Genomic DNA, 20,577 nt, shown 5'->3' on the forward strand with positions numbered 1-20,577 from the left:
CCATGGCCGGGATGCCGCGATCCGGTTTCCGAGAAAACCGGCACACAGTGGGTGTTGCCGGACCCGGCGTTCGCAGATTCCGCCTTGCTCAAGGGGGAAACTGCGAATTCCCACTCATCCGAAGATGGCGGACCTTCACAGCTTCCGGGACTACTGTCGGGGGGATGAACCCCGGGCAGGCAACGGAACCCGGATCCTCTTCAAAAACAGCAGGGCCCGCACCGCCCCACAAACCGGCACGTGCCTGGCCGGGTTACTCGACCCGACAAGGCCCGCAACTCGGCCAAAACCCTCGACTCAGCAAGGTACGTCGACCCGGCCGCAGCGGCTGGCACAAGACAACTCAACCCGGCCAAGCCCCTCGACTTGGCAAGATACATCGACCCGGCACCGCCATGGCTTCCTCAGCAAGCCAACCCACCCGTGGTGTCCACGGCAACCCAGCCACGGGTCAGCTCCCATCCCATCCAGGCCGTACGATGGGACGAGACCTCAACCACCGATGACCAAGACAACAGTGTTCCCGTCCATGCCTATGGTCATCCAGAGCGTGGCAACAGTGCCCCTTACCTACCCGCTGACTAGGGCTGGCATGGCAATAGTGCTCCCACCCTCACCGCTGACGACAGCAAGCGGCAGCCTGATGGAGAGCACTGTACCCGACTCGACTCGGCCACGCCCTGACGATCGACAAGGTGGCACACAGTCCCCCTAGGCACGCGAGGCCCGCACCTAGGGGAACCCGGCGAACCACAAGCCCACAAGCGGGACCCAGCCCGGTACCTCAGACACCGACAATACAGACCCACCGACTCGGCATATTATCATTGTAACCCTGGGTGGGTTGATCTATAAAACCCCCCAGGAGCCCACGCCTACAGGGGCATGTGATGCAAGACGAGAGAGAAGCAATACAAGGCACCTGTAAGAGAAACACAGGCAAGCATAGGACTAGCCACCCAACAGCGATACCGGACAGAAGGAACAGCCCGAGCCTCGGCCAGCTTCCTTCCTCCTCCATACAGCTCTAGGAGCAACCTTGTACTATCGATCATCCAACTAAACTTGGCAGGACTAGGGGTGTTATCTCTCCGGAGAGCCCCGAACCTGGGTATGTCCAGCGTCCCGCACCCGCGCATATCAACCTTGCTTCTAGAGCCCACCAGCGCCCTCGAGCCTCCTCCTCTCTTTAGCCATCCCTTGGCATCTGCCCTGCGCCCACCATGACACCGACCGAACTGGAGCGCCCAATGGGGCTGATGGCCTTCAAGCACCTCCGCCTCGCACCCTGCTGCCCAGGTGATTACACCACAACAGTGGGGCGTAGTTCAGCTGCCACTGGCTCCGCCAGGAGCCGAGCGACGGCGCGATCAACATCATCATCGTCTATGCCAAGCACAGCCTCTGAGGCCATGGCGCGGGCTCAGCTGCTGCTGAGGTTTCCACCAACGGTCGAGCAGATGGACGAGTGGCGTTCCAGCATCCAAAGTCTACTCGGTTTTGCCGAAGCCGAAGGCTCACGATGAGCTACCTCACCGCGACCTCCCCAAGCCACGGCGATAGCCCATGCCGCTGCCCACACAGGGGAATTCGTCCCATGGTGCAATCCCCGCCACGGTGGCTGGTGTTGGTGTCAAAACCGGCGGATCTCGGGTAGGGGGTCCCGAACTATGCGTCTAAGGCTAATGGTTACAGGAGGCGGGGGACACGATGTTTACCCAGGTTCGGGCCCTCTCTATGGAGGTAATACCCTACTTCCTGCTTGATTGATCTTGATGATATGAGTATTACAAGAGTTGATCTACCACGAGATCGATGAGGCTAACCCTAGAAGCTAGCCTATGATTATGATTGTTGTGGTCCTGCGGACTAAACCCTTCGGTTTATATAGACACCGGAGGGGGTTAGGGTTACATCAGGTCGGTTACAGAGAAAGGAATCTACATAGTCGAATCGCCAAGATTGCCTTCCACACCAAGGAGTGTCCCACCCGAACATGGGACGAAGTCTTCTATCTTGTATCTTCATAGTCCAACAGTCCGGGCAAAGTATATAGTCCGGCTGTTCGAGGACCCCTTAATCCAGGACTCCCTCAGTAGCCCCCGAACCAGGCTTCAATGTCGATGAGTCCGACACACAGATTGTCTTCGGCATTGCAAGGCAGGTTTCTCCTCCGAATTTTTCCAAAGTACCTGTTGTAAAGAGCAGTACTCGGCTCCTCATTTAATGTTACGCTTTCTCGGCTTCCGTACTTCAATAATTTCCAGCTTCCACGTGTCAAGCAAATGCGAGGAGTCGAGGCATTTTTACACTTACCATCCTAACCACCTAAGTAAACCGTCTATTTAAAGAGACGAAGATCTTCAGATCTAATCCACACCATCCTCCCCAAGCGAAGAATCATCATAGCGCGCCCGAAAATACCATCAACATAGACGGACCCCGTAGCTCCTCCTCCTGCCCTCACAACGCCAAGCCAGGTGATTGGGAGAAGTGCACTGTATCCCACGGTCAATTAGTGAAGTTGCAAACCCAGGGGTTCCTCCCACCTGCATATCTAGTCCTCGTTCGAGCCAGATTAGCTACTTTTGACGGCGGGGAGCAAGTGGAGACTTTCCCTAATCCATCTACGGGAGAGCGAGTATGCATTGTCCCTTATCTACTGAGGGGCGTCGGATTTCCAATCCATCCCTTCCTCCGTGGGCTCTTGGAGTATTATGGTCTCCAGCTGCATAACTTCACCCCAGCCTCCATCCTACATATTGTAGGCTATGTCGCCTTTTGCGAGCTTTTCCTGGGCTGCGAAGCTCATTTTGAGCTATGGAAGAGGTTGTTCTGCCTCGTCCCCCGTAACCAAGAGGGATCTATATTCCAAGTTGGCAGAGCCGAGATATGGTGCATCGCCGGGACCGGATACCTATTCGGCACACCGAAGAAGGTATCCGAAGAATGGCCTTCCGAGTGGTTCTATATAGAGGACGTCTCCCTTCCTGACCCAGTTCGAATGGGTCTCCCTGAGTTCACAAGTACTCCATTGGTGAAGCGCTGCAACTGGCGTCCCCGGAGCCCCAAGGAGGAAGATAGCAGAGAGGTCCCGCAATTGATGAGCAAGATACGAACACTTGTTGCATCCGGATTAACAATAATCGAGGTCATGGTCGTATGCATAATGCGGGGGGGGGGGGTACAACCACTCCAGTACCGAGGGCGCCCCATGTGGCACTTCAATGGTGAAGACGACGCCACCCGTTGCGGTAGGAAAGGCCCGGACTCCACCAATGCTCTAGTGAAAATACTGTCCGAGCTATACAAAGGAGAAGAAGAGGAGTTCGTCTGCATTAAGCCACATGACGGATTTTCTATGTACAACCCTCCTAGCTGGGTGAGTCGCTATCCCTTACTCAACTCTATCCATTCTCCCAGTCCTTTAGCATGAAATTTTTACTCTGCACATCCATAGCAGGAATGGTGGAAGTTTACCAAGGGGATCAACAACCCGGCTCCAGAGCTCGAGGTTCGCAGCCAAGCCCTTGACCCTGGATTCGAAGTGGATCCGGATATATTTGTGGAGCTTGTCGAAGGGGTGTTCTACCAGGCGAGCTGTGATGGCACCGAAGTGGCTGTCATTGATGACTACCCTGGCCTCCTCCCCGTATCACATGTAAGTGAATAGGAGACTAATTTCCAAAAAGGATTCGCACTTTCCGCCTTACCACCAACTCAACGCTGATGTTTATTAAAGGGAAAGCGGTCAGCGCTCCATGTCGAACCCGAGTCAACTCATCAATAGGGAGTGCCTACACCGGGTAGGCTTCCAAAAAGGAAGGCAAGCGGAAATGCGGCAAAACCATCATCAAAGAGGTATGGTTTCAAACGTGCTCCACAACAGTCATCTTAAAGTAAGTGCTTGAACAGACTACAGTCGTTCTTGTCTTGGCAGGAAAAGCATCGGACGGACTATATCTGGGGACCCTACTAGTCGCGCCTCCACCAGCCGGGCTCCAGAGCCGGCCTCGAGGGCGGAGGTTAATACGGGAGTGACACCGGACAGCCCTCATATAGAGGATTCGGATAGACTATCCGCTACAAACTCCAAAGTAGAGAGCGCCATGAATCATCGGCGTTGGCGGGCCGCACTATGCGACCCTGGTTTCTCCAAAGAAGCTTTCAATGCCTTCAGCTCGGGTGATGCATACATCCGAGCTACTCGAGATGGGCTTGCTAGAGCCACAGACCAGTATTTGAAAGATATATGGGTAAGTAAAATCTGATAAGTACATATATCAGTAGCCTCTAAGACTTGAAATAGTTGGTACAACTGATTTAAGGATCATTCTATAAACAGGTTCTTTCAAAGAAGAATAGCCTGCTATCTCAAGAGCTGGAGAGGTGTCAAACCTAGCTAAGGGCAAAGACTGCCGAACTAGAGGGATCCAAAAAGACCACGACTAGTAATACTTTTCTCTATCGAAAAGACGTCATCACGTATACCAGTGGTTTTGACACGTTGCCGAACTGATGACAGAGTCCGCAGATAATCCCGGAGTGAATCGGATATCCTACAAGAGGATGAATAGAGAGCTCAAAGGCATCAAGATGCTGGCGAGTGTATACTTACACGGGTCAGGCACGAGAAAAATGATCTCTCGGCTCAGCGTAGAATTAAAAGATGTTCGTGCTCAGGTAGCTGACTCTGTGAAGGAGAATAAAAGGCTTTAACGCGGCATTTTCAGTAAGTGCTTGAACGGACTATTTTTTTATATATATAGTTCGGCGAAGAGGCGGTATAATAGCGTTATGTCTGTAGGTATGCTGACTGATCGTCCCAGAGAAGAGATGCCCAGATCCGCAGGCGATATGCTGCAGGAGCTTGCACAACTGCACGAGCAAGTTTGGTAGGTTATGCACAGCGTCGCCAAAGCCTTGTGGCCTTCCGTTTCCCTGCCAGGAGGCATGGGTGAGCTTGAACAACTGCTGAAGGGAGCACGGTGGCGATTCCGGCTATGGAAGATATCTTCTTGTCGTCAAGGTGCAAGAGAAGCTTGGGCGAAGGTAAAGACGCGGTACACCAAGCTTGATCCGAATCATATGGCCCGTGTCACATCCCTAGCTCTTACCATGCCTAGTGCTAGCATCTGGTGTTGCATCATGTTTACTTTTTACAGAAAGTTGAAATGGGGATGACAGAACCCCCAGCACCCCCCCTGAAGACAACTAGGGTTTACTAAAATCTTTTTCAATGAACCTGAAATGCCCTTCTAAAATGTCCATCATTTTTGTCCTGGGTTAGAACCTCTGGCAAAATTGGTTCACATTTTTCTAGGACAACATTGGGTCATTGAACTAAATCATACTCTAACTGCATTTGGGCATTTAAATGCTATATAATATTTTAAACATCCAAATAATCCCAAACTGAAATGTTCCATGTTGGATATGTTCTAAACAATGGGCATGTGCAGTTTGGTGATTTTTGAAAATGCCTAAGTATTTTTAGAAAAGCCACAAATTACAGAAAAATAGAAAACAGGAAATAAAAGAGGGAGAGAGAAGGACTTACCTGGCAGCCCAGCCAGCCCACCACTCTAGCAGCCCAGCCGGGCAAAGCCAGCTCGGCCCACCAGGGGCAGCACTGTCTTCTTCCTCTTGCCAGGAGGAGAAGCAGCTGCGTGCCCGGCGCGCAGGCGAGCCGCGCCAGCTCCTCCCTGCCTGCCTGGCCTCCCCGATCTTCAGGACGACGCCACGCACCCCCCTGGACCGCTCTCACTCTCTCATGTGCTCCTCCCCTCCTCTGGCTCTCTCCCTCGCACCACCCGAATGCGCCCGCCGCTGCCGACGTGCACCACTGCGGCCACCGCCTCCCCCTCGCTTCCCTGACCGCCTCAAGAGCTCCGCCTCGTTGCCCTAGACCTTCTGCACCGATCCAAGCGACACCAGAAGCACCGAATCACCGTCCCCGCCGTCTTCTTCAACCTCGGTCCGCCGAGATCGCCATCGCCGCCCCGCTTGCTCCGGCCCCTTCCCGAGCTCGCCGTCTGCTTCAACCGACTCCCCGTGAGCTCCTCTTCCTCCTCCCCCTTCCCGTTCTCACTCTCGAGCATCGCAGCGACCGCACCAAGCTCGACCACGCCCGCCGCCGCCACCGCACATCGCCGTCGTGGCCAGAGCCACAGTGGCTCGAAGCCGGGCACACCACCGTGCTCCACACCTCACCAGGAGCACGTAGCACACACCAAAGCCTCCCCTAGCGCCCCGCATCGCCTAGCCCACCGTTGGCCGAACTCCAGCCGCCGCCGCGAGCTCGCTTCCGACGAGCTCGGTCCACCCCAGCTGCTCCCGCTTGCCCCGTTAGACGCGCCTCGTCGCGCTGCACCTGTAGAGCCTCTCCGCCGCCCATTTGGACACCCGTGGGCGATTTCCAAGCCGCGCCGCCATCTCGGGCCTCGCCGGCGTCGAGTTGCCGGCGGGTTTGACCTTGTTTTACCCGGTTTGACCCCAGTTTGACCCCCCCTGGGTCACTGACGTGTGGCCCCGTCTCTGTTAACTTTTAGTTAGATTTAGATTAGTGCTAATTAACCCTGACAGTTAGTTTAGACACTAACCAGTGGGCCCAGGCCCTAACTAACCTAGGTTAGTGCTAACTTAACAGTAACTAACCCTGTTAGTTAGTTGTTACACTGACATGTGGGTCCCAGCCGTCAGGTTTGACCTGGGCTGGCGCCTTTGACCTGCTGACGTCACAGTGACGCAACGCTGACACAGTTAATAATTTTTTGGATTTAAAATAATTCAGAAAATTCCGGAGAATGCCCAAAACTTCTAAAATTCATATAAATTCAACCGTAACTCCAGATGAGATAAATTATATTTAAAAAATGATCAGAAAAATCCAATCTATCCATCTGTACCATTTTCATGCATGCTAGAACAACTTATAGCTGCTGTTTAGTACAAATCATGAAGGGCATTTAAAACATCACATATGGAGTTTGAATTTGAATCGTTGATTCAAACCAACTTCATTTAATCTGGTTTTAGTTGCATTAGCACAAACCACATCATATTGCCATGTCACATTCATGCATCATATTGTTGCATTGCATTGATTGTGTTTCTTCTTTGTTTGTTGGTGCTTGTCCCCTCTCAGTAGACGTGTACCGACGATGTGATCGATGACACCGATGAAGAACTATACTATCTTCAGAAGTGCCAGGCAAGCAAAACCCCCTTGTTCATTCCGATACAATCCCACACTCTCGCTCTAGCTCTCTTTTACTACATTAGGACAACACCGATTCAACTGTTACATGCTGCGGTAGTTGAACCCCTTTCCTCTGCATGACCTGTCATTGCCACAGTAAATAGATGAAACCCACTAGCATGAGTAGGCGTTGTTTGAGCCCTGATGTGCCTACTCATTCATGCTTGTTTGTCATGCCTGCTACTGCTTACAGTTGAGTCAGGTCTGATTCACCGGGGACGAATCAGAGGTGTGTGAACATGTCCTACTGTGTGTGAGCTAAGTGTGTGAACACGATTTGGTAAAGGTAGCGGTGAGAGGCCATGTAGGAGTACATGGTGGGTTGTCTCATTGCAGCCGTCCTCAGGAACTGAGTTCTGTGTTTGTGATCCATGAACAGCTACTACCACACATTGGGATCCTTATCTCTCGACTTATTAATCAACTCAATCTCTGTCCAGGAGTTGCAACTAGTTTCTGGTCTTTGTAGGTAGTGTTAGTAGTCTACCAAGTGGCACCCGGTACAGGTGGGCTTGGGACAAACTAGGCACAGTGGCCCGGTGTACCAAGTGGCACCCGGATGGTGGGCTTGGGAACCCTGCACACATCGTTTGGGGCTGTGAGCGACACCCCAGCCGGATCTCCTTGCGGATGGAACCCGAATAGGCGATAAACCTGGACGAGAGACTTCTGTGGTTAGTCAGGTCGTGGCCGACACCCTCGCTGGGCTTCCGCTTGAAGGTTGCCGAGTACATGTCGTGTAAACGGCGGCAAATGGTGAGAGCGTGTGTGAAGAAGTACACCCCTGCAGGGTTAATATGATCTATTCGAATAGCCGTGTCCGCGGTAAAGGACTTCTGGGTTGCCTATACAGTTCATAGACAAGTGAAAGTGGATACTCTAAAATACGCAAGATAAGGGTGAGTGCTATGGACGGCGCTCTCGTAGGGAGACGGGAGCGGATCCATAGTGGTGTATTGATATGGTGAATATGTGGACTCGTGTGCGCCACCTCAAAAGAGTTACTTGCAGTCGTAGTTCAGGTTAGCCACCGAGTCAAAGCTGGCTTGCTGCAGTTAAACTCCACCACCCCCCTTTGTTGATAATGATGGATATGTAGATAGCTCTGATGTAAGTCTTGCTGGGTACATTTTTACTCACGTTTGCCTATTTTATGTTTTTGCAGAGAGACTTTAGTCTCGATAGTAGTTCCGCGTGGACTTCGACGTTTAGCTTGTTACCTCAGCTACGATCTTGAGCCCTCGGCAGGATCTAGTAGTTAGTCAGGCTTCTCAGCCTTTTTCATTTGTAGATGTCTGTACTCAGACATGTTAAGCTTCCGCATGTGCTTTGACTTGTATGTTTTGAATGTTGGGTCATGAGACCCCTGCTTGTAATATCTCGCTCCTCGGAGCCTATTGAATAAAATACTTCGAGTGCCCTTTTGCCAAACAATGCTGGAGTAAGGTTGGTCTGACCTGGCCAGGAGGAACCAATAGGCTAGCCATCTTGCATGCTGGGAGAGAGAGCTGGCGTCGGCCGCTTTTCATGGATATCTTCCTGCTTGCTGCTTGGAGCCTGTGGATGGAAAGAAACAACCAACATTTCAGGGGGATCCCGCGCTCGTTTGTGGCATGGTTGGCTAGGTTCAAATTTCTGTTGGGTTTGGTGATCCATAACTGTCCTGAGAAAGTTCATCCTTTTCTTTCTGACTTCATTGTAAATTTGGACAGCTAGTTTTGATTCTGCAACACTTACGGCCGGGGGGCCTAGAACCCATTGTAACACACTTGTAACTGTTATGTTGTGAGTAATACAAAGTCAGTGGGAGCCTCTCCCACTGTCGCTAATTCCTCAAAAAAAATACTTGAGTCGTAGAGTCATGTTGTGATGTCATTTTGTATTTGCACATATCAAGCATATTGTGTGTATGTTATTGAAATGCTTGGTATGTGTGGGATCTGACTATCTAGTTGTTTATCCTTGGTAGCCTCTTTTACCGGGAAATGTCTCCTAGTGCTTCCACTGAGCCCTGGTAGCTTGCTACTGCTCCGGAACACTTAGGCTGGCCGGCATGTGTCCTTCTTCGTGCCTGTGTCTGTCCCTTCGGGGAAATGTCACGCGGTGTCTACCGGAGTCCTGTTAGCCTGCTACAGCCCGGTTTACCGGAGTCCCGCTAGCCCAGTTGCTACAGCCCGGATTCACTTGCTGATGACCGACACGTTGGTTGTTCGGTCATGTATGCCTGTCCCTGTAAGTTAGTGCCACTTTGGGTTCACGACTAGCCATGTCAGCCCGGGTTCTTTGTCATATGGATGCTAGCGGCACTATCATATACGTGAGCCAAAAGGCGCAAACGGTCCCAGGCCAGGTAAGGTGGCACCCGTGCGAATACCATGCATGAGGCCCCAAAGTGATATGATGTGTTACATGCTAGATCGGTGTGACTTAGGATCGGGTCCTGACAGTCCGGGTCGGACCTGTAGGGTCAGATGGGAATGAAATCCCCGTTAGCCTAGTATATGACCAGGTAGAAGTAGCCGCAAAGTATTCCCAGCAGGACTGTAGACTAGACAGCCTGTTGGAGGGCATAGAAGAAGAAATGTCTTAGTCAAAGTGACTATGTATTTCAATGGACATATTTTGTCCCTAGCCGAATTGTAAATCATTTGTCATGGCTGACCTTTTCGCTTCGACCTCCTGACTCAACAGTCCATAGTGTTTCCGAATACCCGCTCGGTTATAGAAACCGGGGTACGCGTGGAAACCAAGCGTAGGGGTCATAGTTGCTTGAACAGACAAGTATCCAACTAGTTATGTTATATTATGTGTGTAGTAAGAAACATCTTCTAGGGAGAATAGTTCCGTTAAGGGTTCCTTTCCCTGGGTACGCATGCATTAATGTGCATGTCCGAACTATGGTTGAAAGCACAGTATATAAAAACATTTGGGGGTTTTGTATTATGAACGGTAAAAGACATCTTTAGTTCACCGACCGAATATTCCCTTAAGAATGCTAGCTTTCGGCTTCACCAGTCTGAGGTACACATCCGAAGGACCCAACAGTAACAATCACAGAGGTGCTCCCCTTATGCCCTAGCCGAATTAACGGGAACGTAGGGCATAAACACAAGAGCCAGGCAACCCAGCTTGGCCAAAACTTAAGTCATATCGATGCATATAATGGCAAAGAAAAGGTGCATATGGAAGAAAGACACATATGCAATGGGCACGAAGCCTGGAAGGTAATTATATTAAGCTTCTGTATAAGAAGCCCCCAGGTATAACGAGCGCACATATTTTAAAGGTGGTGCATCACGAGTGTGTAATTGAGTTACACTATAGCTTTAGGGCTAAAAAATTGAAGGGAGAGTATACAAATTAAAAGTAAGTAAAAAAAGGGACAGAGGGAAGGAGTCGAACAAAGAGTTCGGCGCTAGGCGTAGAATCTTCGGAGTCTGGCCGCGTTCCATGGGTTTTGCTCGAGTCGATTCTCTGCTGCATCACGCAGGCGGTACGCTCCTCCAGTGAGAACTTTATCAATGATGAAGGGACCCTCCCACTTGGGCTTGAGCTTGTCCTTTTTCTTCTCCGGTAGGCGTAGAACCAGTTCGCCAATATTATAAGTTTTGGCTCGTACTTATCTGCTTTGATACCTGCGAGCTTGTTGTTGATAGAATGCGGAACGGGCTTTTGTGATGTCGTGCTCCTCCTCCAAGGCATCTAAATTGTCCTGCCGATCCAACTCAGCTTCTCTCTCTTCGTACATGCGCACTCGAGGTGAGTCATGAATAATGTCGCAGGGCAAGACAGCCTCTGTGCCATACACCATGAAGAAGGGTGTATATCCGGTCGTGCAGTTCCGCGTGGTCCGCAGCCCCTAGAGTACAGAGTCGAGCTCCTCGACCCAGTGCGTGTCTGATTCCTTTAGGGATCGCACTAGTCTGGGTTTAATGCCGCTCATAATGAGACCATTGGCACGTTTGACTTGACCATTTGTTTGAGGGTGATAGACAGAGGCGTAATCGAGCTTAATGCCCAAGTTGGCGCACCAAGTTTTCACCTCATCGGCTATAAAATTGGAGCCATTATCGGTGATGATGCTATGGGGGACACCATAACGGTGTACGATGCCCTGTATAAAGTCTATCACTGGTCCGGATTCGGCCATCTTAACAGGTTTGTCCTCTATCCATTTGGTGAATTTATCTACGATGACCAACAAATATTTTTTCTTATGGCTTCCCCCTTTAAGAGGTTCGACCATATCCAGCCCCCAGACCGCAAAAGGCCAAGCTATGGGGATTGTTTGGAGAGCGGTAGGCGGCATATGGCTTTGGTTGGCAAAAAGCTGACATCCGACGCAATGTTGGACAAGGTCCTGTGCATCTGCTCGGGCTGTAGGCCAATAGAAACTTGTACGGAAGGCCTTGCTTACAAGGGCCCAAGCTGTGGCATGGTGGCTACCGAGTTCAGCATGAATTTCCACCAAGTGCTGTTGCCCTTCCTCTTCGGAGATACATCTTTGAAGTACTCCGGTAGCGCTTCTCTTATAGAGTTCCCCCTCGTGGACTTTATAGGCTTTAGAGTGCCGAACTATGCAGCGTGCCTTGTTTTGATCCTCGGGGAGTTCTTGCCTATTAAGGTAGGCTAAGAAGGGTTCGGTCCATGGGGCAATGACAACCATGATTAGATGGGCCGAGGGTGTTATTTCGATGGCGGAGCCCCCGACTATGTCAGTGTCTTCGGTATATGGGGTTGTGTTCGGATCCGAGCTAGTATTGCCGGTCTCCCCCTGCCACACCACGGATGGCTTGAAAAGCCTTTCCAGAAAGATGTTAGGTGGGACTTGGTCGCGCTTAGCGCCTATGCTGGCGAGAACATCCGCCGCTTGATTGTTTTCTCGAACCACATGATGGAATTCGAGCCCCTCGAATCGAGATGACATTTCGAGGACGGCATTTTGATAAGCCGCCATTTTAGGATCTTTGGCATCGAAGTGTCCATTTATTTGAGATATTGCGAGGTTTGAATCCCCGCGCACTTCTAGGCGCTTGATGCCCATGGAGACGGCCATCCGAAGACCATGCAACATAGCCTTGTATTTGGCTGCATTGTTGGAGTCTGTATATAATATTTGGAGTACATATTGGACAGTATCTCCAGTGGGGGAAGTTAGGATGACACTTGCTCCCAGACCTGCAAGCATTTTAGAGCCGCCGAAGTGCATGATCCAATTGGAGTATGCGCCTTACTCTTTAGGGAGTTCGGCCTCTGTCCATTTGGTGACAAAGTCGGCCAGTACTTGTGATTTAATGGCCCACCGTGGTTTATAGGTTATGTGAATGGGAGGAGCTCGATGCCCACTTAGCAGTCCAGCCCGTCGCATCGCGGTTGTTTATTATGTCATTGAGTGGGACTTCGGAGGCCACCGTGATTGAACACTCTTGAAAGTAGTGTCGTAGTTTTCGAGATGCCATGAAGACCACGTATGCTATTTTTTGATAATGGGGGTACCGAGATTTGCATGGTGTGAGGACAGTGGATACGTAGTACACCAGCTTTTGAAGCGGGAACTTATGTCCGTCCTCCTCTCGTTCGACGACGAGCGCTGTGCTCACAACTTGGAGTGTTGTGGCTATGTATAGCAACATGGGTTCGCCAACGCTTGGTGCGGCCAGGATTGGGTTGCTTGACAAAAGAGCCTTTATTTCTTCCAGTCCGGCCATCGCTGCGTCCGTCCACTCGAAGTGTTTGGTGCATCGAAGAAGGCGATAAGTGGCTGTGCCTTTTCTCCCAATCTAGAGATAAAGTGGCTTAAGGCTGCCACACATCCAGTTAGTTTCTGGATTTGTTTAAGATCTGTTGGGGTAGACAACTGTGACAAAGCTCAGATTTTGGCTGGGTTTGCTTCGATTCCTCTATGGGAGACGATGAAGCCTAACAGCTTTCCGGCGAGAACGCCGAAAACACATTTTTTCGGATTGAGCTTGATGTCATATGTTCTGAGGTTGTTGAATGTGAGCCTCAGGTCGTCTATTAAAGACTCGACGTGTCTAATCTTAATGAACATGTCGTCCACGTGTGCTTCAACTGTTTTGCCGATTTGCTTCTCCAGGCATGTTTGAATCATGCGTTGGTAGGTTGCCCCGGCATTTTTAAGCCCGAAAGGCATAGTGTTGAAGCAAAAGGGGCAGTATGGGGTGATGAATGCCATTGCGGCTTGATCCGACTCCTCCATCTTGATTTGATGGTATCCGGAGTATGCGTCGAGGAAACACAGTGCGTCGTGTCCTGCGGTAGCATTGATGATCTGATCAATGCGGGGGAGAGGGAAGGTATCCTTAGGGCAGGCTTTATTTAGGTATTTGAAATCGACACACATGCGCCAGGATTTGTCCTTCTTTGGTACCATCACCAGGTTTGCTAGCCAATCCGGGTGTTTAATTTCTCTAATGAATCCAGCTTCAAGTAGCTTGGCCAGCTCCTCTCCCATGGCTTGTCGTTTGGGTTCAGAAAAGCGTCTACATGTCTGCTTGACCCGTTTATATCCCTTCAATATGTTGAGGCTATGGTCGGCCAGCCTGCGTGGGATTCCTGGCATGTGTCAGGGGTGCCAGGCAAAGATATCCCAATTCTCGCGTAGAAATGTTCATAGTGCGGCGTCGATGGTGGGTTCCAGATTTGCCCCGATGGATGTTGTCTTTGTAGAGTTTGTTGGGTGGACTTGGAATTTGACAATTTCGTCCGCTGGTTTAAAGGAGGTGGACTTGGATCATTTATCGAGTATCACGTCGTCCCTGTCCACTATGGAGCGTAACACAGTTAGCTCTTCAGCCGTGAGGGCTTTGGATAGTGCCTCTAGGCCAGGGTGGCGGTTTTATTTTCGGCGCGGAGTGCTATGTCCGGATCACTAGCAAGGGTGATGATTCCATTGGGTCCAGCTTGAGCTTCATGTATCCATAGTGGGGTATAGCTTGGAAGCTCGTGAATGCGTCTCGCCCCAAGAGGGTGTGGTATCCGCTGCTGAAGGGGACCACTTGGAATGTTATTTCTTTGGACTTGTAATTATCCGGTGTGCCGAATACCACATCTAGTGTGATTTTTCCTGCACATCGTGCCTCTCGTCCGGGAATGATTCCTCGGAAGGTTGTACTGCTTTGCTCAATGCGGCTATTGTCTATTTCCATTTTGTTGAGGGTTTCCTCGTAAATGAGGTTTAATCCGCTGCCGCCGTCCATGAGCACTTTGGTAAGCCGAAAGCCGTCCAAATTAGACTAAGGACTAAAGCGGCTGGTACATGGACTGTTCTGAATTTTGGTTTGTCACTGGCGCTAAAAGTTATGGCCGTGTCGTTTCAAGGGTTTATTGCTGCTATTTGATAGACTTCGGCGATGCTGCGGAGTGTTCGCTTACGCCTGTTATTCGAGGCAAAAGTCTCAAAGATTGTCAACATTGTATTGTTGTTTTCTACGGGATGATGCTCTGCGGGATTATTGATTAGGAGATCCTCGCCGCTCTTGGCCACCTGCCGGAGTATCCAACATGCTCTAAGGCTATGTGTTGGTACGGTATCCGGTGTGGTGTGAATTTTGCATGGCCTATTGAGCCATCCCTGCAATACAGTTCCGCTACCTGCATGGCCTATTGAGCCATCCCTGCAATACAGTCCCGCGCCCTGTAGCGGGCTTCGGCTTCTTCATGATTGGATCGGGTGACCGATTAGGGTACACCCTTTTTGTTCGAACAAGGGGTTTAGTGAGGGCCAGTGGGTCCCAAAAGGCTGCCTGGGTTTTGCAGGCGCTTTCCATTGCGCAGTACTTTTGTACTATGGCCGCCAAATCAGCAAAGTGTGATATGTGACGGTGTCTTATGGCATTTAGGATTCCCTTGTCCGTGCAATTTCTGAAAAAGAATGAGATTGCGTCTTCCTCACGATAGTCCTTAACCTTGTTCATTACAAGGAGGAATCTAGCCCAAAAGTGATGTATTGTCTCTTGGGGTTGTTGTCTGATATGGGAAAGATCGCTTGCATCTGGGCGGGTGGGCGGATTTAATTCCGAATCCTGACCCGGTCTGAGACCCAGTGCTTGAAGGGTTTCCGAATTTAACAATTCGGCTTCCGGGATGTTACCCAACTTTTCGGACCCACAGTCCGATTCTAAGTCCGGGACTTGGGGCACGTCTTCCCGCGAACGGGTATCCGGCTCGGTGAGCTCGGTAATCCGGACATATTGCATCCTCAGTATGGGAGGAGAGTTATCACTTTGCTCCTCCACCACCGCTATATGATAGGTGACCAGAGGGGAATTAATCTTCCTCTGATCGGGTTTAAGCCCAATCTGGTCGTAGTCCGTAGCGACTCCCAGGGCGGCGATGCATTCTAAAAGCTCGTTCAAAGATGATAGCTCCGTCGGATCCATTTGCTTGGCAAGTTCCGAGTTGACGCGGAGGCGATTCTCGATGACCCGAGAGGTGATCGTGGGCTCGACAGTCGTGCGGGCGGTCATGATGAAACCGCCCAACCGGAGGGTTTGACCCGAGGCCAGGGCTCCCTCGGAGATGATGTTGTCCTTGATAACAAGACGAGCCATCAACCTTATCTTCGACGTCACAATGGAACTCTCAATGAAAGCACCAATGTCGGTGTCAAAACCGGCGGATCTCGGGTAGGGGGTCCCGAACTGTGCGTCTAAGGCTAATGGTAACAGGTGGCGGGGGACATGATGTTTACCCAGGTTCAGGCCCTCTCTATGGAGGTAATACCCTACTTCCTGCTTGATTGATCTTGATGATATGAGTATTACAAGAGTTGATCTACCACGAGATCGATAAGGTAAGCCTAGAAGCTAGCCTATGATTATGATTGTTGTGGTCCTACAGACTAAACCCTCCGGTTTATATAGACATAGGAGGGGGTTAGGGTTACATTAGGTTGGTTACAGAGAAAGGAATCTACATAGCCGAATCACCAAGCTTGCCTTCCACGCAAAGGAGTGTCCCACCCGGACACGAGACGAAGTCTTCTATCTTGTATCTTCATAGTCCAACAGTTCGGCCAAAGTATATAGTCCGGCTGTCCGAGGACCCCTTAATCCAGGACTCCCTCAGCCAGCGTGGGCGCAACTAAATCAAGACCTCGATGGATCCTCGATGGCCTCTTCCGATCCTCAAGCACATCCAGGCCAAGGGCGAATCCCGGAAGATGGGCGGAGAGGTGATGTGTGCATCATCGAGCAACGCCGCGGCAACCTCCTCCGAGCCAACAGTCGCTGCGGCCTCGACGTCGACGAGCCCACTCTTGGTGCTGACGGGCTCCTACCCTTCAAGGTTGGCTTCCCTGCCTTCACCCATGAGTTGCGAAAAGTCTGTTGGTCGTTCGTTCGCATGATCAAGCCAGAGATACCTGAGAAGTACAACAGAAGGTTGAACCCGGTAGAGTTCCTGAGCATCTATACCATCACTGTTTAGGCTGCCTAGGGAAGAGATGAGAAGGTGTTCGCCAAATACTTCCCGTTGGCACTTAAATCCAATGTGAGGTCCTGGATGATGCATCTGTCGGAGAACTCCATTTAATCGTGGGTAGATTTGTACCTCGAGTTCATCGGCGCTTTCACCGGTGGCCACCAGGAGCCGGCCCGCCACGGTGATCTGCAGCTTCTCCAGCAGAAGGAAGGAGAAACCCTTCGCAAGTATTTGTAGAGGTTGAGTAAGGTTCATAGGAATATTCTGAATATCCATCCGACAGCCGTGATAGTTGCCTTCCAGTTGAATGTGCGCAACCGCCGAATTCGTGCCAAGATGAACGTTTGGTTGCCTAAGACTGTGAAGGAGCTGTACACCCTAGCGGATAAGTGTGACCGGATGGAGGAAGGGAGGAAGTTGCCTGGAGAAGAAGATTGCATTGATGTTGATTCAGAGGATGATGGTGAATCCACCAGTCAGAAGAAGCCTAAGAAGCACAGTAAGAAGCGAAGGGATAAAGCAGTATTGGCTGTTGAAGGGTCAAGCACCCTTAGTACCGGCAAGATCGCCAAGACTGAGGCCCTCGGCAAGGAGGTTGTTGCATGTGTCGATTGCCGGGAGGCCGCAACTGCCGAGAAAGCCGGGAAGGGCGATGGTCCGTACTTCAAGATCCACCGGACCAAGGGCCATGACCATCAAGAGTGCTATCAGGTCGAGCAGTTCCACAAGTGATAGAGAGCAGAATATGGGAAGCGAGATAAGGAAAAGGGTCAGAATGTCACTGGAGGTAAGGGCCGAGGCGATGGAGCAAATCACCCCCACAAGCCATTTCGGAACAAAGGAAAACCCATCGGGGGCTAGGAGAAAGAAGTCTGTGGTGATGAAAGTGACAAGGGGAATGAAGAGGAAACCAGTGAGCAGGAGTTTCAGAAGGCCACGAACACCATGTGCATTGACGAAGGTGCATCTTTGCACACCTCTCATAGCCAACTCAAGCAATGGGCTCGGGAAGTCAATGTCGTGGAACGAGCGCTAGAGGCCCGGAAGCCGCTCAAATGGTCCGTACGCCCGTCATCTTCGATGAAGAGGACCATCTTAGCGGCACAACTGTGGTAGGATGCCTGACTTTGTTGGTTTCTCTAACAACTCGCAACCTCAGGGTCACAAAGGTGTTGGTGGACGATGGGGCCGGACTGAATCTGATTTCCCCGGCAGTTAACAACAGGCTTCAGATAGTAGAAGAAGAGTTAGAGGTTACATGCACGTTTCAAGGAGTCAACCCCGGCAGGAGTTGTCCTAAAGGGAAGATTACTTTGCCAGTAATATTTGGGGGAGAACTTAACTACCGAACTGAGAAGATTGTGTTTGACATAATTGACCTCCCCTGTTGTACAATGGGATCCTTGGACGCCCGGCCTTGGCTAAATTCATGGCGGCATCCCACTATGCCAATAACACCCTGAAGATGCCTGGGCCGCTGGCAGTCCTTACCATCCCGTCAGATGAGAAAGATGCCATCATTTGCATGGACAAGATGTACATGGACACGGTCACGGCAGAGGCTACGACGGTAGAAGTTCCCGCCAAGGAGAGCACAGGGAAGAAACAGGATTGTAGGGCCTCATGCAAAGAGTCCGGGAAGCGTGCCCCCCTCCGAGTGCACGACACCCATTTACGATGTGCCAGAGTGTTCCAACAGCAAGAGACCCAAGGTCGCTGCTCCGCAAGTGAAAAGGTCCCGGCAGGGCTGGCTGGCATTGATGGTACTTTCACCATCAGCACCACCCTTGATGACAAATAGGAAAGCATGCTCGTTGCCTTCCTGCGGGTGAATATTGATGTGTTTGCTTCACAACCATTTGATGTCCCCGGTGTTCCCAGGGAGGTAATCGAGCATCACCTTGGTGTCTGCCCACACGCCAGACCTGTTAAGCAGAAAGTCCGGAAGCAGGCCTTGGAGAGGTAGCAGTTCATTGCAGAAGAGATCAAGAAGCTTGAAGCAGCTGGTTTGATCAGAGGAGTGCTACATCCCACTTGGCTAGCAAACCCAATAGTAGTTCAGAAGCCGAACGAGAAATGGAGGTTTTGCATTGACTTCACAGACCTCGACAAGGCTTGCCCAAATGACCCGTTCCACTTGCCACATATTGATCAGATAGTGGATTCCACCTCTAGTTGCGATTTGCTCTCATTCCTGGATGCCTATTCTGGATACCAACAGATCTTCATGTCAAAGGAGGACGAGGAGAAGACATCATTCATCAGTCCATGTGGTACGTATTGCTTTGTCCGCATGCCATTCGGATTAAAGAGTGTCGGGTCAACCTTTGCAAGGGCAGTCCAGATTGGTTTTGAACCTCAGCTGCATAGAAACATTGAGGCTTATATGGATGACATTGTGGTCAAAACCAAAGACAGGGAAACTCTCATTCAAGATTTGGAGGAGATGTTTGCAAATCTGTGCAAGATCAACTTGAAGCTAAACCCAGAGAAATGTGTGTTTGGTGTCCCCTCCAGCAAGCTACTTAGATACTTCGTGTCCCATATGGGGATCGAAGCCAATCCAGACAAGATCAAGGCCATCGAGAATATCCAAGTGCCAAGAACAGTCAAAGATGTGAGGTGCCTGACGGGATGCATTGTCGTGCTTAGCAGATTCATCTCCAAGTCTGCTGAGCGCGCCCTGCCGTTCTTCAAAATATTGAAGAAGGCAGGTCCCATGTAATGGACCCCTGAAGCAGATGCAACCTTGCAAGAGCTGAAGACCTACCTAGCCTCTATGCCTACCCTGGTTGCACCCAAGCCTCAGGAGCCATTGTAGTTGTACTTGGCGGCAACAAATCAAGTGGTCAGTGCAGCCTTAGTAGCACCGCGGTAAGTGGATGAGAAAGAGAGTGAGCATAGGCAAGCAGGGCCAGAAAAGGATCAGAGCACGGCAGCAATGACAACCCCAAGGACGTGGCAAGGAAGAAAGTGGTGCATCGTCCAGTGTACTTCATCAGCTCCTTGTTATAGGGGGTAGATCGAGGTACACTAGCATGCAAAAGTTGATATTTGGCCTCATCATGGCCTCAAGAAACCGTGCCACTACTTCCAAGCCCATGAGATCACGGTTGTTACTCATTCCCCATTGCAACAGATACTCCGAAACCCAGAGGCTACCGATAGAATAGTGGAGTGGGCTTTGGAGTTATCCAGCTTTGGCTTGAGGTTCGAGAGCACATCAACTGTCCAGAGCAGGGCATTGGCAGAGTTTACTGCTGAATGGACGCTAACCCCTGAGGAGGAAGAGACGGAGACAGTTGTCCCCGGCAAGGAATTACCCCAAGAATGGATTATGTATTTTGATGGTGTTTTTTACCTACAAGGTGCAGGGGCTGGCGTGCTTCTTGTTGCCCCCACTGGGGTGCACTTGAAGTACGTCATTCAGATGCATTTTGCACGGGAAGAAGCCACCAATAATATAACAAAGTATGAAGGGCTCCTTGCCGGACTCAGGATTGTGGCAGAATTGGGAATTAAGAAGCTGATCATTTGAGGAGACTCACAGTTGGTGGTGAGACAAGTTAACAAGGATTATCAAAGTCCTTTAATGGAGGCATACGTCAAGGAAGTGAGAAGATTGGAGGAGCACTTTGACGAATTGCAAACAGAGCACGTACCCCGTGCGGAAAATAGCATAGCTGATCATTTGTCAATGTGTGTTGCGCAGAAGCTTCCTGTGGAACTAGGGACTTTTGTTCTCCGTCTTACTCAGCCCTCCGTATCCCCAGCAACAATGGCCCGGAAGAGGAGAAAGTTGAACACCGAAAAGCCTCTCCCGGTAGAGCTGTCCGCTCCTGGTAGCGACCCTGCCAGAAACAACTCCTCAC

This window comes from Triticum dicoccoides, chromosome 4B (genome assembly GCF_002162155.2).
Source record: "Triticum dicoccoides isolate Atlit2015 ecotype Zavitan chromosome 4B, WEW_v2.0, whole genome shotgun sequence".
In the NCBI taxonomy this organism is placed as follows: Eukaryota; Viridiplantae; Streptophyta; class Magnoliopsida; order Poales; family Poaceae; genus Triticum; species Triticum dicoccoides.